Consider the following 25,964-nt stretch of genomic DNA (forward strand, 5'->3'; position numbering starts at 1 on the left):
CAATCCCCTATGATGAAAAGGACATTTTTTTTCAGTGTTAATGCAAGAAGGTCATGTAGATCTTCACAGAACTGTTCAGCTTCAGCTTCTTTGGCATTAGTGGTTGGGGCATATAATTAGATTACTATGATACTGAATGGTTTGCCTTGGAAACTAACCACAATCATTCTTCACTATTAAGACTGCACCCAAGTACTGCATTTTGGATGCAACAACTCCTTTGTTGACTATGAGGGTTACTCAATTTCACCAAAGTGATTCTTGCCCACAGTAGTAGATACAGTGGTCACCTGAATTAAATTCACCCATTCCTGTCCATTACCTAAAATGTCAATGTTCACTCTTGCCCTCTCCTATTTGACCACTTTCAATTTACCTTGATTCGTGGACCTGACATTCCAGGTTCCTATACAATATTGTTCTCTACAGCACTGGACTTTACTTTTTACCACCAGACACATCCACACCTAGGAGTTGTTTACACTTTGGCTCAGCCTCTTTGATCCTTCTGGAGCTATTTCTCCTCTCTCCAGTAGCATATTGGGCACATATTGACCTGGGGACTTCTTCTAATGTCATATATTTTTGCCTTTTAATAATATTCATGGGCTTCTCAAGGCAATAATGCTGAAGTGGTTTTCCATTTCCTTCTCCAGTGGACCATGTTTTTTCAGAACTCTCCACCATGACCCGTCTGTCTTGGGTGGCCCTACAGGAAATGTGAGAGTTGGACTATAAAGAAAGCTGAGCACAGAAGAATCAATGCTTTTGAACTGTGGTGTTGGAGAAGACTCTTGAGAGTCCCTTGGACTGCAAGGAGATCCAACCAGTTCATCCTAAAGGAGATCAGTCCTGAATGTTTATTGGACAGACTGATGCTGAAGCTGAAACTCCAATACTTTGGCCACCTGATGGAAAGGGCTGACTCGTTTGAAAAGACCCTGAGGCTGGGAAAGATTGAAGGTGAGAGGAGAAGGAGATGACAAAGGATGAGAAGGGGATGACAAAGGATGAGATGGTTGGATGGCATCACCGACTCACTGGACATGAGTTTGAGTAATCTCTGGGAGTTGGTGATGGACAGGGAGGCCTGATGCGCTGCAGTCCATGGGGTTGCAAAGACTCAGACATGACAGAGTGACTGAAGTGAAGTGAACTGAATGGGGCATGGCTCATAGTTTCATTGAGTCAGACAGAGCTGTGATCTATATGAGCAGTTTGGCTAATTTCCTGTGATTGTGGTTTTCATTCTGTCTTCCCTCTGATGGATGAGGATAAGCTTCTTGTGGAAGCTTCCTGATGGGAGGGACTGGCTGTGGGGTAAACAAGGGCTTGCTCTGGTGAACAGGGCCATGCTCACTAAATCTTTATTTCAATTATCTGCTGATAGGTGGGGCTGTGTTCCCGCTTGTTGTTTGGCCTGAGGCCAATCTGTGGTAGGAGTAATCCCAGCACACCACTGCTCCCAGGACTGTTGTATTCAATGCCCCTGACTATAGACCCATGCCTCCGCTAGAAACTCCCAGACACTCCCTAGCAAGTCTGGCTCAAACTCTTTTGGGGTCACTTCTCCTTTCTCCTTGGTCCTGGTGTGCACAAGGTTTTGTTCGTGCCCTGCAAGAGTCAGTTTCCCCAGTCCTGTGGAAGTTCTGTAATCAAGTCCTTTGGCCTTCAAAGTCAAATTCCCTGGGGGTTCTCAGTTCCTTTGGCATGTCCTCAGGTTGGGAAATCTGTTGTGGACCCTAGAACTTTTGCAAAATTGCAAGAACTTCTTTGCTATAATTGTTCTTCCATTTGTGGGTAGTCTGCTCAGCCTATGGTTGGGTTAATGGCATCCTCCTCCAAGAGGACTTATACCACACACTGCACCTCCCAGGTCTGGTGCATCCAGAGCCCCTGTCCTTATGGCAGGTGATTGATGACCCGTGCCTCTGCAGGAGACACTCAAACACTCAAAGGCAGGTCTGGTTCAGTCTCTTTTGTGAGTCACTGCTCCTTTCCCTGGGTCCTGGTGCCCACAGGGTTTTGAGGGGCCCTCTGTGCATCTTTGACAGGTATAAGGTTTGAGTCTAAACAGGATTTCACCCATCATACCATCTTGCTGGGGCTTCTCCTTTACCCCTGGATTCAGGGTATCATTTTTTGGTGGGATCTGACATTCTCCAATTGATGGTTGTTCAGCAGTTAGTCGCAAATTTGTGTTCCCACAGGAGGCGAGTTCACATTCTTCTACTCTGCCGTCTTGGGTACTGTCTCCTCGTTTGTGTGTGTGTGTTCAGTCATGTCTGACCTTTGTGACCCCTTGGACTTTAGTCCACTAGGCTCCTCTGTCCATGGAATTTTCCAGGCAAGTGGGTCACCATTTCCTACTCCAGGGGATCTTTCCAACTCAGAGACCAAACCTGTGACTCTTGCTTCTCCTGTGTTGGCAAGTTGATTCTTTTCCATGGTGCCACCTAGGAAGCCCCCCTATCTTCTAGAGTTTCCTCAAATTCATGTCCTTTAAGTCAGTGATGCTACCTAACCATCTCATCCTCTGCTGCCCCCTTGTCCTTTTGCTTTTAATCTTTCTCAGCAACAGGGTATCTCCAATAATTTGGCTCTTCACATCAAGTGGCCAAAGTATTAGAGCTTCAGCCTCAGCAGCAGTCCTTCCAATGAATATTCAGGGTTGATTTCCTTTAAGATCAATTGATGGAAATTAGTTTTGTCTAACACATTTGGACTGTTGGTGACTTTTTCCAGTAAAAACCAGGGAAAAACCTAATGATAAGTATGATGGATTTCCATGATCCTCATTGGTGCTGACTTGAAAACTCTGTGTTCTTAGAATTTCTTGTCCCTCAAAGTTGTGAAACTAAAAAAAAGTGAGTAAGCCATAGAAATGCAGTTTTTAAAACTGAGGTCTGAAGATGGTTCTATTTAGGATATAGACTTTTACTTGATTCTCTCATCTACTTTTAATAAAATATGAACTACAAAGTGAGCATGTGAAATGCACATAAAGGACTCTGAATAAGAACATCCCAACTTTCAATCATATTATTTCAAAGAGGTATATTATTTGTGTTTCATTCTAAAATGAAAACTTAAGAAAATACTTTAAAACACTGATTTCTTGGTTAAACAAACAACAGTATAGTAATTCTGGCACTCAAATATTTATAAGGCAAAAGTGAAGTCGCTCAGTCATGTCTTACTCTTTGCAACCCCATGGACTATGGCCTACCAGGCTTCTCCATCCATGGGATTTTCCAGGCAAGAGTACTGGAGTGGGTTGCCATTTCCTTCTCCAGGGGATCTTCCCAATCCAGGGATAGAACCCAGGTCTTCCACAATGCAAGCAGATGCTTTACCCTCTGAGCCACCAGGGGTGTGTATAAGGCAAAAATTTTATTAAATTAAAATATGCCAGAAATAAGTCACAGAAAGACTAATAATGTATATTATTGTTTATATGTGGAATTAAAAAGAAAACAAATATATATAACAAAACAGACTCATAGATTTAGAGAATAAACTAGTAGTTACCATTGACAACAGGGAAGGGAGAAGGGCAAAGTAGAGGCAGGGGAGTAAAAGGACAAACTACTACATATGTACTATGCATAAAACAAATAATTTATTCCATGTATAAAATAAATAATCTACAAGCTTTCCAGATGGTGCTAGTGGTAAAGAACATGTCTGTCAATGCAGAAGACATAAGAAACACGGGTTTGATCACTGGGCTGGGAAGATCCCTTAGAGGAGGGCATGGCAATCCACTCCAGTATTCTGTCCAGAGAATCCCATGGACAGAGGATTCTGGTGGGCTACCGTTCATAGGGTTGCAAAGAGTCGGACACAACTGAAGTGACTTGGCACACAAACATGCACAAGAGTACATTGTATAGCACAGGGAACATGGCTTCTATTTTATAGTAATTTTAAATAAAGTACAATCTACAAAAATTGAATTACTACATTGTATACCTGAAATTAATATAATATTATAAATCAGATATAATTCAATTAAAAATGTAAAGTAAATGCAAAAGCATATATTGCAAGAGTAAGTTATCGCTATGTGATTTCTCAAAATAGTTAATTTCTTAACATGTTTTCAAATTCTTTGCTCACTGATTAAAAGACATCTGTTTATAGAGACATCTTAGAGAGCAAAAACATATTTAGCAGGCTATTTGCAAAAGGAAATTTAATATAAATACTTTTAAGAAAAGTAAAATTTTATGAAATACTGAAAATTTAAATATTAATTTGCATTGATTTTAGAAAATATTTTTGATTCTGCCTTTCAAGAAATGTAAAACATTTAGTTTGGCAGGGAAGGGCTTTTACTTATTTTTTAACCACACATTTACTATAATTTATTAGGCAAAAGAAAGCACATCTGATGTTAGTTACTATCATGCTTTCCTGAAAGCTCTGAATTCTGTTTTGAAAATAATAAAATATAATAATTAGTGTGTGATGCTCCACTTCCCCTCATAAAACATTACCATAGCATAAAAATAATCAGGAATGCATTTTCATTGTGTTTGCATTGTGTTGACTCTATGTAAAATAAATACTACAGGTTTCTCACTTTAAAAATTTCTTTTATTGTGGCAAAATCGCATAATATGAAACATACTGTTTTAACATATTTAACTGTGCAGTTCAGTGGCACTAAGTACGTTCTCATTGTTGTGCAACTCTCACAATCATCCATATCCTGAATTTTCCACCTTCTTAAACAGAAACTCTGTTCCCAGTAAACACCAACTCCCTACTCCTTCTCCTCACCTCCTCCATTCTTAGGCCCCTGGCATCTACCAATGTACTTTCTGAGTCTATGAATCCGACTATTCTAGGTGACTCATACAAGTGAAATCAAATAATATTTGTTGCACCTAATGGATATTGGAAAGCAATTTTAAGGTTAAGTTTATTTAACATATGTCCTATAAACAGATTGCATCCTTTAAAAAGAGAAGGCTATTTTTGATGTAAAAGTGTAAGAAAATCTATATACAAAATAAATGTCTGACTGATAAAAGCTATGACTAAAGGGAAAAAGTAGATATTGTAGGTTTGCTATTTTTGTTCACTGATCTATCTCTAGCATCTACATTACCAGAGAAGTTACTCAAAAATTACATGCTGAATGAACACATGACTGAGAATACCATGATAATTTCTGCTTATTATTAAATTATTAAATGAAGAAGTCTAATAGTTTAAAAAAAAACCTCATATGTTAGAGTTTTTGATGTTTTTAAATAACTAGATCTAATTAAAATAAAATAGTATAGTATTTTAAAATCTCATTATTTCAAAGTTTAATTTATTTAGTTATCTTTATATCTCATTTTTTTTCTTTAACTCAGTTCCTTTAGTTTTCCTTCCAGAAAGGAGTTCTTTTTACTAAACCTGGGGAGTTTAGTTCTAAGCTATAGAAGTGGTATGTTTTTACTAAGATTCCATTAATAAATGTCCATAGTAAGAAAAATCTTTTGATAATAGTAATTTTTCATGTGTTCATTTTAACAGAAGTTCATAAAATATGAATTTTTTATTTTTGAGAATCAAGTTGTAACCATTTCTATGTTTTTACAATGATAAGCCTTTGTAAAATGTGAGCTATATTTGTGAACAAAACAAAGGCATTCATTCAGTAGCAACCCATAAAAACAAATGTTTGTTTGCATACCCTGCATATATTTATTTCAGAAAAAAAATGTAGATGGGCTGAATAATCTGTAAGAGACCACAGGATAATATTTGTTACTAAAATACAAAAAGTGTGATAACATCAGACTTGCTCTTTTGTAGGACCATCATAGGCTTACAAATTTTATGAAGGTGAATTATTTATCAGCTGTTAACTATTAGTCATGAATTTTGCAGTCATGATTTGAAAGTTCTCAAGATTTAGAGGACAAAATGAAGGAAATATTATCCTTCTGTATTATTGCATATTGGAAAAATGGACTCAATGCACAAAGGGAAAAGCACAAACCATATTTTATTTTAAAGAAAAAATAGATGTGATATGGACTATGGAGAGAAAATATTTGTACATTCTTATAATATGCCTTGATTCTAAAGTATAAATTAAGAGAAATATTGGCCAATTATATATTTTTCCTATAGAGGATTTTAAGCTTCCCCAGGTGGCTCTGTGGAAAAGAATCTACCTGCCAATGCAAGAGACTCAGAAGACACAAGTTAGATCCCCAGATCAGGAAGATCCCCTGGAGGGAAAAATGGAAACCCATTCCAGTATTCTTGCCTGGAAAATCAAGATGACTGAGGAGCCTCACTGACTACAGTCCATCAGGTCACAAAAAGTCTGACATGACTGGGCATGCACCCACAGATAGAGGATTTCAATCATAATCTACTAATCAAGAATAAATCAATCATGTTTGGATGTGCTGGGTTAACTAGCATTTAGTCAATGACATTCATTTATTTATATATATCACAAATACCCAGCAAGTACCTATCATGTACCAAGCACTGTGCTGAAGTCTGTGAGACAGACACCGTGTTTGATCTCATGGAATCAGATTTCAGGCCAAGAAGGTACATACAAATAAATAGATAATCACAATACAAAATGTTGAGAGAAAAGCAAGGTACTATGGAAAGTTCCTAAGAGAGATCTGTATTAATAAAAGGGATTCTATGGGAGAATCCTGGAAGAAGTAGTACTTTTCAGTAGCAGTAGTGCTTATGATGACTTTCAATGTTGAAAAGAAATTTAAGCAGCAAATAAGTGGGGAGATAGAATGTTTTATGCAGACAGAGTAGTATGTACAAAAGTTGTTCTCACAGGGAGACAAGGGGACGTGGTATTTTGGAAGAAGTAAATGTGATTCAAAATGGTTAACACTTGGAATTTAAGAGGGTCATAAGGATAAATCTCAAACCATTGAAAAATCTTGATGACTGTACAACTGAGAAAGAGTAAATTTAAGGAAGAATACATTAGTGTTCTTGCAACTCATAAAAAGGAAAATAAATTTTCAACAGGCATGTACATTAAAGAGGGTAATCTTTAATTCAGTAAAAGTGAATAAGTATTCACATGAAGAAATACATTTCTCTAAGCAAAGCCTATTAACTATAGCTAAAATATGGCGATTATTCCATTATAAGTATTGTGTACAGGAATATGATTAGGAAATACAATACTTTTTTAGAGGAAAAAAAAGTATTTCCTCAGAAAGAAAACATGTATCAAACATTTGAGTAAAATGGGCAAACTTATTTATGTCTTCTTTAGTGATTTTACAGTGACTCTGATTTGCAGTATACTGGAATGCAAACAGGTCAGTACAATTTAGAACCATGATCAATATTCACTCCTTCCTAAATTGCTACCATTAAATCTTTCTAAACCTCGTATAGAATGATTAGATTTCAATAGGGCTTTAGAGATTATTTTATCTAACTCCATATTGTATGTGAAAAAAGAAAGCCATTGAAAATAGTCAAACTCCATCTTTTTTTCCTCAGCTTTTTTTAAAGTAAAGCTGACAAATAAAATTGCCTATTTTAAAGCATATGATTTGATGTTTAATACATGTATACATTGTGAAAAGATCACCACAGTTACATAATTAACGTATTCACCATCTCAAACAGTTACCGCTTGGTTTGTTTTATGATGATACAATTGGTAGCTACCCTCTCAGCAATTTTCTCATCTTTGATTTTAGGTTTGATGTTTTGATGTTTGATTTTCTAGCCAGGCAGCTCATGTATTAGAAATGAATTACTGGTACTGTGTATGTGTGAAGGGGAGAAATGTATAAAGTGTGTGCATGGAGGGCTAGTGTTTTGTTCACAAATCATCAATCAATGAGCATAAATTTCTGGGCATGAATGCTAGACTGCTCACTCCACACTTGTTCCTCCCCTAATAATAGTCTGTCTTCTGAGAAAGCATGATTGGATCAGAACAATCCCTAATTACTATGAGAAATTTTAGAAAAATATGCATCCTTTACTGATGCCAAATTATGCTTGGGAATCTGTCCTTATGGAGTTCATGGTCTCTAACTGGTTTTAGTCCTGATAGGGCTACCATTGGCCAAGAAAAGGAGAAAATTAAAACACACTGAGATAAAGTGAAGAATGATCAGGGCTCTTTGGGAACACAGAAAGAACACTGATCAGACAAAGATAGGAAAACAAACAAGAGAAGGCTTCCTTGGGTAGGTCAATTGGAGATAGCAGAGAGGCTGTCCATATAATACTCACCATCTCTTTTCATAGTATTTATCTGACTAAATTATAATTATCTGTGCATTTGTTTGTTTGCCCTTAAAGGTAAAGTTCTGACTTTATCTTTGTTTTCTCAGCTGTGCTACAGTACAGTTCCTCATACCTAGAAAACCTTCAATATCTGTTTGTTTGATGGAAGGATGATAGGAAAAGACTTTAAAAAAAAAAGAAGAGGAAGATGAGAAGAAAGGAAAGAAGGTGAAAGAAAGAAACAGACATAATCAGATGGAATTAGAAAATTTAAAAATTTTATTTCAGATAGCAATCTAATCTTCTCCCAACATTTAAGAATCTTGTCACTCAGAAGTATTGCACATATATCCTCTTTTTTATTTTATAATTAAACATATAATTGAACATATAATTAAACATTGTGGTAAACTTGCTTGGATGAAAGTCTCACTGACTTTTGGTGAACAAGTTAGGGTAAAGAACTCCCAGCCATCCATGTAATTGGGGATGTTTCTGAGGGAACTAACAGCATAATTAGACAAGAGATATTATTGATGTTTGCCTGGTGTTTAAAACATGGATTCACATAAATGCATGATTTCATTCCAGGAGGTAATAGTTGACATTGTCTGTGGGCGGAGGGTTAGATGAGGGAGAACCCTACAGAAGGATTTTCCTTCTCAACATCAATTCTCTCACACTGGAAACAATTTCCTGAACTTCCTGTGACAAATCATGCCTCTAGTTCTCATCTGTGAATAGAATTTTGTCCAACAGATGTATTGGTTTAAACCAATTGGATTATCCATCTCACACTCTGCAATAATTGGGTTCAGTAACACAGAACAGAGTTGATCAAAGAATACATTTGCTGGGACTTCTGAAAAGGAAAACTTTTCATTGTCTTTGGAATGAGTAGTGCCAGTTTAGGAGACTGGAACTGCTCAAGTCATATGGTTATCCTGAAGAAAATCAACTTGATGATGAAACAGAGGAAAGGGTCATAAGATAGGGATCTCCATTACCTGGTTTAAGCTACTGCAGGTAAAGCCAGAATTAACCATATTCTTTTCAGGTCTATTTAACCAAGCAATTTCACTTCAGTTTATTATAGTTTGGGTCAAGATTTCCTCTAATGACACGCAAGATAATCATTAATGGTGCAAATAGTAAATTAAGACGTATAAACCCAGTATTTGAGTCAATAATCTTGCCACTAAGCAACTGCACTTTGTGGGCTAGTCATCTTTGCAGTTGAGAAACTGACTACCCAAAAAAAGAAAAAGGACAAATCTCCCCTGTTTGGTTAAAAAATGCAGTTGTGAGTTTCAATAGACACAATGTATGTTAAAATACTTATTAAGTAGTACATTAATAAGCAAATGTAAGAGGATATCTTTCATAGCTCAAAAAGAAGCATTACTTATTTTATTCTTACTGACAATGAAATTGAGGTACAGAAATTAGATGGTAAAAAGTTAAATCAAGATATTTTAACATTTTATATAAATATATCTCTGCCATACTGTGATGCTGATAAAATGTAGAACAATTTGCAAAATTGTATGTAATTAATGATGGCAGTTTCTGATTAATTATTACCCACATCTCCCTTGATAGTCCTGCTGCCAAAGATACCCTTATGGGCTTTCATTGCACAGATATGACCTTGAGTTGCAACAATGTCGTGTCTTCGGTTACAGACAGACATGATTTGAAGCAGCCAAATTTTCTTTTTACAACCATAATTCACATTTAGTCTGTTCAAAATACTCTTGGGGTTAGCACATCGAGAAGGCATTATCCCAAAATTAAACACTCATAGCTGCTTGCAAAATGCTTGCAAATACAGAGCATTTGCAGTGTAGGTAAACAGATACAACTGTAGTATACTGTAGAGATTTGGGGAAAATTTAGGAGTGGAACATATTAAGAGCGATACTTTTCTTCCACTGTCTTCTAGTCTTTGTTCAGAGATAAACTAATTTCTTCCAAATGACATCCTGCTAGAATCTTGGCTATACCGCAAACTAAAATGTTGCCTTCAGATACTCTAGATGTCTGTGATCCTTGTCTACTCCACTGATCCACCTGTATTTATTCACACTGAGGAGATATTTGCATGGGGAGTACTTAGAGGTCTCGATGAATAATGCCAAAGTGAAACAGAACTGTAGCCAGTAAAATTTAGGAATAAGTGATTAGTCCTTAAAGAATCTACTCCAAGGCCCACAGTTATGCCTGTGGGAAGACTGAGATTGGGACAGATGACTGGGCTGATGTCACAGAAGTTCACTCTTAAAGTGAGACAAGCAAGGGGACAGTATGAACTCAGAACCTAGAACCTACATCCCATTATCAGTAGGTCATGCGTTCCTCAAGGATAAGGATGGAGTTTTATACATTCCTGTTTTTCAGAGCCCAGCATACTGCTTTCCACCATAGGGAGCCTTCTGTAAGTTGGCTAAGTAAACACACTGGTGTGGGGTGTAAGTGCTGCAGTAGAAACTCAAGATCTGATCGGTACCAAGAGGAAACAGAAGTGAAGACGGCATATCCTCTTAGCATCGTGAGAGAGTCACATGACACAAGCAGCTGACTCAGGTTTAGAAAGACTCAGTGGTTGGGTTGTTGCAGCCATGGTTACCCAGCCAGGGACCCAAGCCAGCCCTCTTCAGAATGTCAGGCAAAGACTGAACTGAAATCTTTCCCTCATGAGTGGCACAGACCATCATGAAGGCTCCGTTAAAAGGAGCACAGATAGGTGGAAACTTCATGAAGAAAGAAGGAATCTAATGCCTTAACTCTTTGGACAGATCCTTAAGAAGATAATAATAGAGACTAAAATAGAGATGGGTGAAGTGATGAGAGAAGCTGCCTTTTCACTTTCTGAGGCCAAGTTCACAGCGAGGGACTTAAGCACCCCAGTTATCCAAAATGTAAATGGAGCCCAAGTGAAGATTAGAATGAAGAAAGATAATGTAACAGGTGTTCCTTTGCCAGTGTTTGAATATTACCATGAAGGAACTGACAGTTATGGACTGACTGGTTTAGCCCGAGGTGGGAAACAGTTTGACTAAACTGAAGAGGAATTATGCCAAAGCAGTGGGGCTACTGGTGGAACTGGCTTCGCTGCAGACTTCCTTTGTTACTTTGGATAAAGCTATTAAGATAATCAACAGGCGTGTAAATGCCATTGAACATGTCATCATTCCCTGGATTGAAACTACCCTTTCCTATATCAGCACAGAGCTGAATGAGAGAGAGTGAGAAGAGTTCTACAGGTTAAAAAAAAATACAGGAGAATAAAAAGATTCTCAAGGAAAAATCTGATAAGGACTTGGAGCAAAGGAGGGCAGCTGGAGAAGTGACAAAGCCTGCTAATCTCCTGGCTCAAAAGAAAGATGAAGATCTTCTGTTTGAATAACTTTTCCTGCTCTGGTTCTTCCAGAAGGCCTAACATGGTGCCATTTTAATTCATGGTGTGTAGGTTTGGTATGTGTGGCTATTTATTTTTTTGGCTTAAGAATTTCACCGGTTGTTAAATGTCCCTGGATGTCTGTTTATGGGATCTGCCTTTGAAGAGTCATAATTAAACAACTATTAATCACCAGTGAAATTTGTAAAACCTGCCCAGGAACTTATAGAATTTATTCTGCACAAGTGTCACCCTACCTCACTTATATGTCTGTTACAAGTGATCCCCTTACCAAACATACTAAGAAATCCCTTTTAGGAAGCAGCAGTGTTCTCAGGCCAACATACGTAGACCAGCTGCTGCTTGCGCACCCTTTGTTCCTATCTGTTCACACACCTTGGCACCATTGTCTGAGATTGCTACAGCCATTCTTGTGTTAATTATTGTGGAATTTCTCTCCTCAAGCTTTATGAAAACTTTCATCTATTTTTCTTTAAATAACAGGTCTCTGTCTGGTCTGTCATGGTAACAATTCTGCCAATTCAAATATGAATATGATATAAACAATAAAATGATTTAAAAAAGAAAAAAAAAATCCAAGATCCTGGATCAAATGCTTGTGTACCCTATCCCACAAAAAAGTATAAAGGAAAGTGATTAGAGTCTAGGGTCACATCCCACCCCAATATTTTGCTGAGGATACATGTGATGTTAAGCCAAACACAAAGGAGACACAAAGGAGACTGAGGCTATGGTTTAGATCACTGTGAGAGTTCTTTGTGAGAGATCAGGGAAAGGTAAGGGAAATCAGAAAGAGAGCTGGACATGTGTTCCAGGAAGCTTTTACTGAATGTCCTCTACAAAAGTAATGCATGTCCTCCACATTGCAAAAATTTTATATTTAGTAGATAATGGGGAATGGAAACCAAAAGTAGGAAGTCAAGAAATATCTAGAGTAGCAAGCAAATTTGGCCAAGGAGTATAGAATGAAGAAGGGCAAAGATTAACAGAGTTTTGCCAAGAGAAAACACTGGTCATAGCAAATATCCTCTTCCAATAACACAAGAGAAGACACTACACATAGACATCACCAAATGCTCAATACCAAAATCAGATTGATTACATTCTTTGCAGCCAAATATGGAGAAGCTCTACACAGTCAGCAAAAACAAGACCAGGAGCTGACTGTGTCTCAGACCATGAACTTCTTATTGACAAATTCAGACTTAAATTGAAGAAAGTGGGGAAAACCACTAGACCATTCAGGTAGAACATAAATCAAATCCCTTATGATTATACATTGGAAGTGACAAATAAATTCAAGGGATTAGATCTGATAGAGTGCCTGAAGAACTATGGACAGAAGTTCCTGACATTGTATGGAGGCAGGGATCAAGACTATCCCCAAGAAAAAGAAATGTGAAAAGGCAAAATGGTTGTCTGAGGAGGCTTTACAAATAGCTGTGAAAAGAAGAGAAGCAAAAGGCAGTAGAGAAAAGGAAAGATATACCCATTTGAATGTAGAGTTCCAAAGAATAGCAAGGAGAGATAAGAAAGTCTTTCTCAGTGATCAATGCAAAGAAATAGAGGAGAACAATAGAATGGGAAAGACTAGAGATCTCTTCAAGAAAATTAGAGATACCAAGGGAACTTTTCATACAAAGATGGGTACAATAAAGGACAGAAATGGTATGGACCTAACAGAGGCAGAAGATATTTAAAAAAGGTGGCAAGAATACACAGAAGAACTATATTAAAAAAAAAAAAAAAGGTGTTCACACCCAGATAATCACACTGGTGTGGTCTCTCATCTAGAGCCAGACATCCTGGAATGTGAAGTCTTGTGGGCCTCAGGAAGCATCACTACGAACAAAGCTAGTAGAGGTGATGGAATTCCAGTTAAATTTCAAATCCTAAAAGATGATGTTGTGAAAGTGCTGCACACAATACACCAGCACATTTGGAAAACTCAGCCGTGGCCACAGGACTGGAAAAGGTCAGTTTTCATTTCAATCCCAAAGAAAGGCAATGCCAAAGAATGCTAAAACTACCACACAATTGCGCTCATCTCGCAAGCTAGCAAAGCAGTGTTCAAAATTCTCCAAGCCAGGCTTCAGCAATACGTGAACCATGAACTTCCATATGTTCAACCTGGTTTTAGAAAAGGCAGAGGAACCAGATAACAGATTGCCAACATCCATTGGATTATCAAAAAAAAGGAAGAGAGTTCCAGAAAAACATCTATTTCTGCTTTATTGACTATGCCAAAGCCTTTGACTATGTGGATCACAACAAACTGTGGAAAATTCTTAAAGAGATGGGAATACCAGACCACCTGACCTGCCTCCTGAGAAATCTATGTGCAGGTCAAGATGCAACAGATAGATTTGGACATGGAACAACAGACTGGTTACAAATAGGGAAAGGAGTACATCAAGGCTGTATATTGTCACTCTGCTTATTTAATGTATGTGCATAGTGAATCATGAGAAATGCTGGACTGAATGAAACACAAGCTGGAATCAAGATTGCCAGGAGAAATATCAATAACCTCAGATATGCAGATGACACCACCCATATGGCAGAAAACGATAAAGAATTAAAGAGTCTCTTGATTAAAGTGAAAGAGGAGAGTGAAAAAGTTGGCATAAAACTTAACATTCAGAAAAGATCATGGCATCTGGGCCCATTACTTCATGGCAAATAGATGAAGAAACAGTGGAAACAGTGACAGATTTTATTTTATTTTATTTTTTGGCTCCAAAATCACTGCAGATGGTGACTTCAGCCTTGAAATTAAAAAATGCATGCTCCTTGTAAGAAAAGTTATGACCAACCTAGACAGCATATTAAACAGCAGAAGACATTACTTTGTCAATAAAGGTCTGTCTAGTCAAAGCTCTGGTTTTTCCAGTAGTCATGTATGGATGTGAGAGTTGGACCATGAAGAAAGCTGAGGGCTGAAAAATTGATGCTTTTGAACTGTGGTGTTGGAGAAGACTCTTGAGAGTCCCTTGGACTGCAAGGAGATCCAGCCAGTCCATCCTAAAGAAAATTAGTCCTGAATATTCATTGGAAGGAGTGATGCTGAAGCTGAAACTCCAATACTCATTGAGTTTCAAATTCTCTGACTCATTTGAAAAGACCCTTATGCTGGGAAAGATGGTGGGAGAATTGGCAGAATTGAAGGTGGGAGGAGAAGGGGAAAACAGAGGATGAGATGGTTGAATGGCTTCACTGACTCAATGGACATGAGTTTGAGTAAACTCCAGGAGTTGGTGGTGGACAGGGAGGGCTGTCATGCTGCAGTACATGGGATTGCAAAGTGTCAGACACAACTGAGCAACTGAACTGAGCTAAATTATGCCTTGCATGTCTAATGCTCATTATTTATTATTCCTGATAGATTATGATCTCCTTAAAAATAAAACTCATATATTTTTCACCAGTTACATTCATATTACCTCAACATTGTTTCTTCTACGTGTAAATTTCCAATGAATGTTTGTTGAATGAAACTGTGCCCAAAGTTGTTACCTTGCTGACTTCTTATGGCAATGGTATATATAACAGAATGATCTGGAGTGATTTTAAATACGCAGACCTGGACAGTCCAGTTCTATCCACCATAGATTCTGATGCATACAACTAACTGGCTGAATTAAAACATTGTTTAATACTCCCAGATCATTCTGATATATGTCCCTGACTAAATATCAGTACTTTAGTGCATGAGAAAGAAAATGCTGTTGATTTCCAATATATGTATCCCTCACTCCAGTACTCTTGCCTGGAAAATCCCATGGAAGGAGGAGCCTGATAGGCTGCAGTCCATGGGATCTCGAAGAGTCGGACACGACTGAGTGACTTCACTTTCACTTTTCACTTTCATGCATTGGAGAAGGAAATGGCAACCCACTCCAGTGTTCTTGCATGGAGAATCCCAGGGACAGGGGAGCCCAGTGGGCTGCCGTCTATGGGGTCGCACAGAGTCGGACACGACTGAAGTGATTTAGCAATAGCAGTAGCAGAGTAAATTTCAATTTCCCCCAATTTTCTTTAGCTTCCTTCTTCTCAGTTAGTATTCTTCTACTCCTTATGGCACCCTATTTTGAATATACTTTCCCATAGGGACTATCTCACTTAATTAGCTGTGTGCCAGATTGGAAAGCAATTCCTGATCAGGTGTTAGCTGATGCTTCCTATGGTGTTACATCTTGTAAAGCAATTTCAATTTAATAGGAAAATGTGAGGACCAAAATCTTTAGGGCTTAAGATATCTAATAGGGGTTTCAAGTACCAGCATGGGAGCTATTTCAGGACAGGGAGGTCTTTAAAATAGACCTCTAAAATCACAACAAAACTGGTTCCCCACTTATGAGGTTGGCTCCATTTCTCCAAACCTAAAACCCCAGTTATATCTGACATGAAAAGTTTCTGGTGATTTCTATTCTATTGAATATAGTCCTGAATTTTAGAAAATATTTATTTGTAAATTGTTCTTTATAGTATCTTTTAAAATCTATGATGTTTGTTTATATATTTTATATATATATGTTTGTGTATATATATATATATATATATATTATATAATGATTTGTGGGACAAGTTTAGCATTGACAGGTAAATTAATCCAAGCAGTTTTCTTTCAAAGCTAAGCCAAGGTTTCTTTGTTAATGAACATTTTCTGCTTTCCTTATCATAAGTTTAAGTAGGACAAAGAGGGGCAAGATTGCCACCAAAGTGCTCCAGTAGGAGGTTACAACTGCCTTTCATTTTCTCTGTGGGTTTTATTAGCATCGTTCCTTTAACTTTCCAGTCAATTTTAATATCAACTTAGGGCAGATAAGTTAAAACCAAAGATAGGACTCTTCTACTTAAAAAAAAAAAAATGGTTTTTATTTTTTAAAAGAAAAAGGCTGAGAACTGACATTCCTTATTAAAGAAAATCTGTCAATTATTTATCTTTTTTGTTTTACACCTCTTCTTTTTTTTTTTTTTTCCAAGTAAAAAGAGCATGTCGTTTTATTAAGTGTTGGTAGATTCCCCTCCCACATTTTTTTTAAACACCATGCATAACTCTCACCAAGACAGGGACTTTGCAGACTAAATTATTCTAAATAGCTATTTAATTAATGCCAAAAACACAGAATAAGATTTCAACCTGCAGAGGACCCTTACACATTTTTTTTAAAATTAAAGCAAGTGAAAAATTACATGATGATTTTTATAGTAGCAACTATATTTGAATCCTACTAATGGTTATTCATTAGACTCTTCTTCAGGGGGTGGCTTTAAACTGATCACTTGGGTTTCCTATATCACTGCCACTGCTGCTGCTGCTGCTGCTGCTAAGTCGCTTCAGTCGTGTCCGACTCTGTGTGACCCCGTGGACTGCAGCCTACCAGGCTTCTCTGTCCATGGGATTCTCCAGGCAAGAACACTGGAGTGGGTTGCCATTTCCTTCTCCAATACACCTCTTCTAAAAGAAGTAAAAACATGCATGCACATGCTCTCTCACACACACACACAAACAAATATACATCCTAAAAGACAAATAAATAAAAAAGTCTCCAAATGTTTAAATGCTACTTTGTATCAGATATTCTTATGTATATACTATATTTAATTTTCAATGTAATCCTGTGAGGATAAAATATTATTGTGTTCATTTTTTTCTACCATTAACTAACTTGAAGAAATTCCACAAGGCAGGAGTCAATGTTCTTTAAAAAAACACACAAACACAATCTCAGTGGAAGAATGTTATTTGTATGATTAGATGAGGACAGCTATATTTTCCCCCATAAAATTGGTTAAATTATAATATTTTCTCATAAAATGTGAATCATTAGTACCAGAAAACAGCAGACCATGCACATGCGATTCATTACATATTTTCCTAATTTCCTAATTGACTTTAATTGATATTAATTTTTTTCATGAAAGCATTTATTAAACAGAAACTGTAACACTTGTATCAGACACTTGGGATTTAACAGGCATAATTTCTTCTTTTGAACAGCGTTAGTCTAATGGGGGATACAGAGAAGTAAAAAAGCAATTATAATTTAGAGTGACAAGGACCACATGGGGAATAAGAGTGACAGAAGAGGAACACCTAACCCTGACAAGAGGATTGGGAGGCTTCTGGAGACACGCAGGGCTCACAGGTAATTTGATGACCAAAGCAGTCAGTGGCTCAGTTGCTGCAATTACTTATTTTTATGAGAAAACACACAATGAGAAATATTTGTGAACATAATTTCAGCAAATTGAATATTGATTTTATATTATATCTCTTAGGGATTTGAATTCTAAACTTAACAGATGAAAGAAAGCCCTAATTAGTAGCAGCATCTTTTAATAACATATTTCAAATTGGGATTTATGACTGATATAATTTGGTCTATGAAAAATTATGTCTGGAAAATAGTTCAAACCATGATAGATATTGAGCTATTAACAAAGAAATGCTAAATTAAAAGATAAATTTCAGTAACAGATGTAAGGGCAAATATTCTACTTCTGTGAGATTAGAATCCATCATGAAGAGATATCATGAGTATGGCAGAGGACATACTCTTATTAAATATGGATAAGAAAAAATCATTTTCACTAGGAAGTGAGACTAAAGGATGAGAATAGAAAACATCAATGCTGAAAACTGATTTTTAAAATGGAAAGATTTATGGGAAATATATTTCCTAATAGGAGTTGATAATTTTTTGAATGTTGGAGAAATAGACACTCTTATATATGTGAGCCTACAGACTTTGATTTATTAACACAAGTTTCCTTCTGAAACACACCAAGGGTGAAAGGACAAGCTATAAATTTGATCAAAGAAAAAATTAGCTAAGTATTTGTGATTTTTTTTTTTCTCCTGTTGCCAGGTTATTTGGCACAATCATTATATCTTCAAAAAATATACCCAGATCAAAGACTTGCAAACAGTTTGGAAAAGGGCCTGAGTTAGTATTTAGAGACAACTTTGGAGGCATTGAAATAACCCTGAGAGTAATACAAAGCTATTTTCAGTCTTTTAAATGTATACCTGTGATTTTTCCCAAGACTATTGTTGTCAAATCGATGACCTTTAACTACCAAAACAAACAAAAACACAAACTAACAATAAACTCAAACTTAAAACATGAGCTCAAAAATAGTACAAAAGTAGTTTTTGTCCAAAACTGTAGTTTCACTCTTCAGACTGTTAGTCTGAAATAGACACATCAAGATTATAGCTCTCAAAATTTCATGCAGTGATTACATCTCATACATATAAAAGCATTTCAAAGTGAAAGTCACTCAGTGGTGTTCAACTCTTTGCTACCCCATAGACCTGGAATTCTCCAGGCCAGAATACTGGAGTGGGTAGCCATTAATTTCTCCAAGGGATCTTCCCAACCCAGGGATCAAATCCAGGTCTCCTGCATTGCAGGCAGATTCTTTACCAGCTGAGCTATCAGGGAAACTCAGGCACTTTCTGAACAGAATATGAAGTGTTTTTTGTTGTTTTTTTCTTTATACAATTTGTGTTTTCTTCTAATCAAATATTTTCTTTTCACTGTCTCAAATTGTTCTCAAATGGGGGCATGTAAGATTGGTGTATATGTATAAATTCCTCTGCCCTGATAAATAGTACAAAGCAACCAAGCAGATACCAATTCTTTGTGAGGTTTTCTTGCTAAGATTTACTTTTAATTACAAGTGAGTTCAATAATCCAGGTCTAAGGAATAAATACTTCCTCTACAATTAGAAATTATCTATTTAAAAGATTGGCTTTATTGATCAACTTTACAGTAGTTAATTTTGTGGGATATGCATCACCAGCCTGCTGAAGGAAAATTTATTTCTCCCAGAGCGTTGGGTACTATATTTCCTCAGTTGTTTCCCATTAGAATGGAAATACCTATTTTTTGCTGGTCATATATTTTTTAAGATACAAGATCACTGTGTTCCAGTCTTTCCTTGTTATTTTTGGATTTAGAACAAAAAAGTTTTCTTTTTCTGTATTTCTTTGTATGAAATGGAGATAACCTATCACACTGAAGAAAGAATCCATGGGCAATACAAAGTGGTCTGATGACCATCAGGTTTCATAGTAAAAACTATATTATCTTTTTAAAATAAAAATAATTCTTTTTACTAGGCTAAACTAATATTAGCAAAATAGAAGTCCCTATCATAAAACCTAATACATATTAATCAGTTGCTTACTTTAGCAATTGCTTAGCAGTCTCAATTTGAATTTTGGTTCAAATTCTAGTGACCAGTTTCCAGGTATAGCCTTTTTTTCTTACTTCCCCACTTTGTTTCCTCCTCCCAACTACTAAAGAAAGGTTACTTTTGGCAAATATTGGTTGGCCAAATATTTTTGGTTGGCAAGAAAGTTCATTCACCTTATTTAAGTAAAAATAAAAGACACTTTTATTTTCACTAAAAACTTTATTGAACAGCATATTTACCATTTTGTTCCACTACCTTCTGCCATTTTTTAAGGCAACTACGTAATTCTGTCTTCCCTTTTTATCTTTTCAAGCAAAAAACTGTTCCAAGTGCCTTTTAAGTCTTCCAGGGAATTGACAATTTTTCCATGAACAGAATTTTGTAAAGATGAAAATAAATGGAAATTTGAAGATGCAATGTCTGGTGAATATGGCAGATGAATCAGAGCTTCCCAGTCAAGCTATAACAGTTTTGCTTGGTCATCAAAGAAACATGCAGTCTTGTGTTATCCTGGTAGAAGATTATACATTTTTCCATTGCTAATTCTGGATGATTTTCATCAAGTGTTGCTTTCAGTTGATCTAACTGGGAGGAGTACTTGTTGGAATTAACTGTTTGGCTTTTCAAAAGAATCTCATAACAGAGGACTCCTTTTCAATCCAACCATATACATGACATCACCTTCTTTGGATGAAGAATGGCCTTTGGTGTGGTTAGTGATGGTCATTTCATTTGTCCTATGATGTCTTCCATTCTACATTATTGTACAGTATCCACTCTTCATCCCCTGTCACAACTTGTTTTAAAAACAGAACGTTTTTGTTACATTTCAACAGAGAATTGATTTGTCAAAAAGGTGCTTTTTTTTTTCTTAATTTATATGGAAAAGGAAATGGCAACCCACTCCAGGATTCTTGCCTGGAAAATTCCATGGACAGAGGATCCTGGCAGGCTACAGTCCATGGGGTGGCAAGAGTCAGACACAACTGAGCAACTGAACACATGTGAAACTCAAACATCAAAAAAAAAAAAAGAATATAACCAACCTGGTGCAAATGATTTTCAGCACTTGATCTGGATATTTTAAGTATGTCATTTATCTCCTACATGATAAAACATTGATTCTTCTCAATTAGTGTCTCGATTCAATCTCTGTTAACTTCAACTGGTCAATCCAAACATGGAACATTTTTCAGTGAGATATCTCCCACACAAAACTTCACAAACCGCTTTTTACATGTTCAATCAGTCACAGCATATTTTCCATACACTGTGCAAATCTTTTTTGTGTGTTTCAGTTGCATTTTTACCTTTCTTGAAGCAATAAAGCATAATATGCTATTGCTTTTTTCCTTCCATTTTCAATATTAAAATGGTTTCACAAAAATTCACAAATTTTGTTGTTTTTAAAAAATGTATACTGATATGACAGTTGCCACAATGCAATCTAACAAAATTGCTTCAAATGAAGTTAAAGACAACTAAGAACTGCCAGAGCCATCCTACAGTAAAAATGGGACAAACCTTTTGAACAACCCAACATTATTCTATTAAAATGTGAGTGATGCTATTAGTTTGTTAATATTTCTGTTCATTTATTTTTTAGGTTACTTATACAATATCTCAGAGAAGGCAATGGCACCCCACTCCAGTACTCTTGCCTGGAAAATCCCATGGACGGAGGAGCCTGGTAGGCTGCAGCCCATGGGATCGTGAAGAGTGGGACACGACTGAGCGACTTCACTTTCACTTTTCACTTTCATGCATTGGAGAAGGAAATGGCAACCCACTCCAGTGTTCTTGCCTGGAGAATCCCAGGGACGGGGGAGCCTGGTGGGCTGCCGTCTATGGGGTCACACAGAGTCGGACACGACTGAAGCGACTTAGTAGCAGCATACAATATCTACTGATTATGTACATAGTGTTAGGCTTTGTTACAAGGATAAAGAAAAGGAAGTTCATTGTCTAGTGTGAAAGTCAGATGATGTACCCACAAAGAAGATGAGGTGTTAGTCGTTCAGTCATGTGCCACTCTTTGTGACCCCATGGACTGCAGTCCGACAGGCTCCTCTGTCCATGGAGTTCTCCAGGCAAAAATACTGGAGTGGGTTGCCATTCCCTTCTCCAGGGGATTTTCCTGTCCCAGGATTGAACCTGGGTCTCCCATATTGCAGGCAGAGGCTTTACCTTGTGAGCCACCAGGGAAGCACTAATTTTCTTTCTTTTTTTTTTTTTTTTTTTTTTTTTTTTTAAGTTTTGGCCACATCACATAACATGTGGTATCTTAGTTCCATGACCAGGGATAAAACCCACATTCCCAGCAGTGGAAGCACAGAGCCTTAACCACTAGACCACTGGGGAAGTTAAAGATGATAGAAATAAAAGCTATGGAAACTGGTAGATGAGACATACTATACTGAGGAGAGTAAGAAGAAACTGCTTCACTTTCCTCAGCATGGTAAAACAGAGATAATCCAAGAGATTCAATACAAAAAGACTCTGGGTAGATGCAGGATAGCTGGACTTGGAGGTTTGTTTCTTGGCTTTCAAATTCCTTCACTTTCAAGGTCACTTACCAATTATAATTGTCAATATCACTTTTGTTTCAGGAGTAGCTCTGTTGCTAAATTAATTTCAGAGGATTAAAAAATAATTTCTGAAAGGGTATATCTTTGAATCAAATACTGAACAAAAATCAGTATCATACAAGCAAAGTTTGAAAGGGGTGAAAGAAAAGTCACTGGCTAAGAAGAGTAGTATAATGATTTAATGGTATAAGACCTAGCAATACAATGAAACTATGTTCAAAACTTAAGAGATATATCACATTCAGGTTCATGCATGTTGTTCAGCAGAATAGAAACAAGATTTTAAAGGTTTAGAGCAGTTAGCAGCAGCCCATTTTATGAATATCAGCTTTCTGCCATGTCCAGGATCTTCCTCCACCCCCATCCCAGTTTTGAGGTGAGAGTGAAAGTGAAGTCATTCAGTTGTGTCTGACTCTTTGCAACCCCATGGACTGTAGCCTACCAGGCTTCTCCATTCATGGGATTTTCCAGGCGAGGGTACTGGAGTGGGTTGCCATTTCTTTCTCCAGAGGATCTTCCCGACCCAGGAATCGAACCTGGGTTTACCCACATTGCGGGTTGACGCTTTACCCTCTAAGCCACCAGGAAGTTTTGAGGTAAAGTAGTGAAAATGCTATACTTCCCAGGTGGCTCAGTGGTAAAGAATCTACCTGTCAATGCATGAGATGTGGGTTTGATCCCTGGAGAAGGAAATGACAACCCACTCCACTATTATTGCTGGGAAAATCCCATAGACAGAGAAGGCTGGTGGGCTATAGTCCATGGGGTTGCAGGGTCTGGCACAACTGAGCACATATACAGTAAAAATATTGGTGTGATTTTTATCATTCCCAGAGGGGCAGCCAATTCATAATGAACATGGGCCTCATAAGTCAAATTGTGTTAATTTGGTTGCAATTAAAGTGAGACTGATAAGTGGAAGCTTTCAACTCAAACATCTGTGAAAGCTGAGTTTTTATGTTAGACTTTTAAAATTGCACTGTAAGAGTAATTTAAGCCATGGCTTACACCTTCTATTTAGTAATATTGATTGCAGAGTGTTTAATAAGTTTATAAATTTATCTTAAAAAGTGGCATCACCTTTACCAACAATATGAAAGTTCAATAATTTGAAAAGGAGGAAGGGGAGAGTTTTTTTTTAATTAATTTTATTTTTTTAATTTAATTTTATTTTTTAACTTTACAATATTGTATTGGTTTAGCCATATATCAACATGAATCCACCACAGGTATACACGTGTTCCCCATCCTGAACCTTCCTCCCTCCTCCCTCCCCGTACCATCCCTCTGGGTCGTCCCAGTGCACCAGCCCAAAGCATCCAGTATTGTGCATCGAACCTGGACTGGTGACTCATTTCATATATGATATTATACATGTTTCAATGCCATTCTTCTAAATCATCCCACCCTCTCCCTCTCCCACAGAGTCCAAAAGACTGTTCTATACATCAGTGTCTCTTTTGCTGTCTCGTATACAGGGTTATTGTTACCATCTTTCTAAATTCCATATATACGTGTTAGTATACTGTATTGGTGTTCTTCTTTCTGGCTTACTTCACTCTGTATAATAAGCTCCAGTTTCATCCACCTCATTAGAACTGATTCAAATGTATTCTTTTTAATGGCCGAGTAATACTCCATTGTGTATATGTACCACTGCTTTCTTATCCATTCATCTGCTGATGGACATCTAGGTTACCTCCATGTCCTGGCTATTATAAACAGTACTGCAATGAACATTGGGGTACACGTGTGTCTTTCAATTCTGGTTTCCTCAGTGTGTATGCCCAGCAGTGGGATTGCTGGATCATAAGGCAGTTCTATTTCCAGTTTTTTAAGGAATCTCCACACTGTTCTCCATAGTGGCTGTACTAGTTTGCATTCCCACCAACAGTGTAAGAGGGTTCCCTTTTCTCCATACCCTCTCCAGCATTTATAGCTTGTAGACTTTTGGATCGCAGCCATTCTGACTGGCATGAAATGCTACCTCATAGTGGTTTTGATTTGCATTTCTCTGATAATGAGTGATGTTGAGCATCTTTTGATGTGTTTGTTAGCCATCTGTACGTCTTCTTTGGAGAAATGTCTATTTAGCTCTTTGGCCCATTTTTTGATTGGGTCATTTATTTTTCTGGTATGGAGCAGCAGGAGTTTCTTGTATATTTTTGAGATTAGTTCTTTGTCAGTTGCTTCATTTGCTATTATTTTCTCCCATTCTGAAGGCTGTCTTTTACCTTGCTTATAGTTTCCTTTGTTGTGCAGAAGCTTTTAAGTTTTATGAAAAATATTAGAAGTAATTCAAGATACATAATGATTCCTGTTACTTAACTAAAAATGTATTTTTTTTACTTTTATTTCATTCAGCTACTTATTTATAAGTTCCATGTGGCCATTTTAATTATTTCCCACCACTCCTGTGAGATAGGCAGATAACATAATGGGTTGAGTTTGATGAATCTGGCTGTGGCTTAACTATCTTTTAGGTTTCAATGGTGTTAAAAGAAAATTCTAAATTTCTTTAGCCCATTTGACAATTCACTATGCTTAAACAATCAGAGCTCAAACTGTTCTTAGAATATATATATATTATATATATATATATATGTTAAGCAGTGTATTTAGCTACTATATATGTATTCTTAGCATTTCCTATTATTCTAAGGGCCTCTTTTACCCTTAAGTTTGCTTAAGGGAAAATGTTTTTCTTGCTCTTATTATATAACTGAGTTGTTTTCTGAAATGCAGTGTCCAATAGAGAAAGTGTTAATAGTAGCATGCATTTTTGCTAATTACAGTATAATTATAGGCATACCTCAAAGATACTCCATATTTAGTTTCAGACCACTGGAATAAAGTAAATATCACAATAAAGTGAGTCAAATAATTTTTTTCCAGTGCATATACAAGCTGTGCTTACACTATATTATAGTCTATTGACTGCACAATAGCATTATATCTAAAAAATAATGTATATCTAATTTTTTAAAATGTATTGCTAAAAAGTACAGTGAGCTGAGCCTTAATGAGTAATCTTTTTGCAATTTTAACATCAAAAATCATTGATAACAGATCACCTTAACAATATAATAATGAAAAAATGTGAAATACTGAGAATTACCAAAATGTGACACCAAGACATAAAGTGAGCAAATGCTGCTGGAAAAATGGCACCAACTGACTGGCCTGAGGCAGAGTTACCACAAACCTTCAATCTGTAAAAAACATGATATTTGCAAAATGTGATAAACTGAAGCACAGTAGAAGGTGGTGTGCCTATATTATAAAAAGCTGACACATCAAATTGAATAAAATTGTTTTCCAGTATTAAGTAGCAGTCGTCTGAAAAAAGATGATGGGGAAATTAAAAATAGTGACAACTGAAGAGCATACTTTTTCACCAGCACACAATTACATAAATCTTGTATTTGCTTTTTATTTCTATAAATTATTTATATGGCAATATTTTAAAGTAGAGTGAATTGGTAAATCAGAA

The 25,964-nt window shown here is 36.7% G+C and overlaps 1 protein-coding gene and 1 pseudogene across 1 annotated transcript in view; both read left to right on the forward strand.

Moving 5' to 3' along the window:
• Positions 1-25,964, forward strand: part of LRRTM4 (leucine rich repeat transmembrane neuronal 4) — a 1,003,994-nt gene that overhangs the window by 148,191 nt on the left and 829,839 nt on the right. The gene's annotated exons all lie outside the window — the stretch shown is intronic.
• LOC123328536 lies at positions 10,912-12,073 on the forward strand (annotated as a pseudogene).

This window comes from Bubalus bubalis, chromosome 12 (assembly GCF_019923935.1).
Source record: "Bubalus bubalis isolate 160015118507 breed Murrah chromosome 12, NDDB_SH_1, whole genome shotgun sequence".
In the NCBI taxonomy this organism is placed as follows: domain Eukaryota; kingdom Metazoa; phylum Chordata; class Mammalia; order Artiodactyla; family Bovidae; genus Bubalus; species Bubalus bubalis.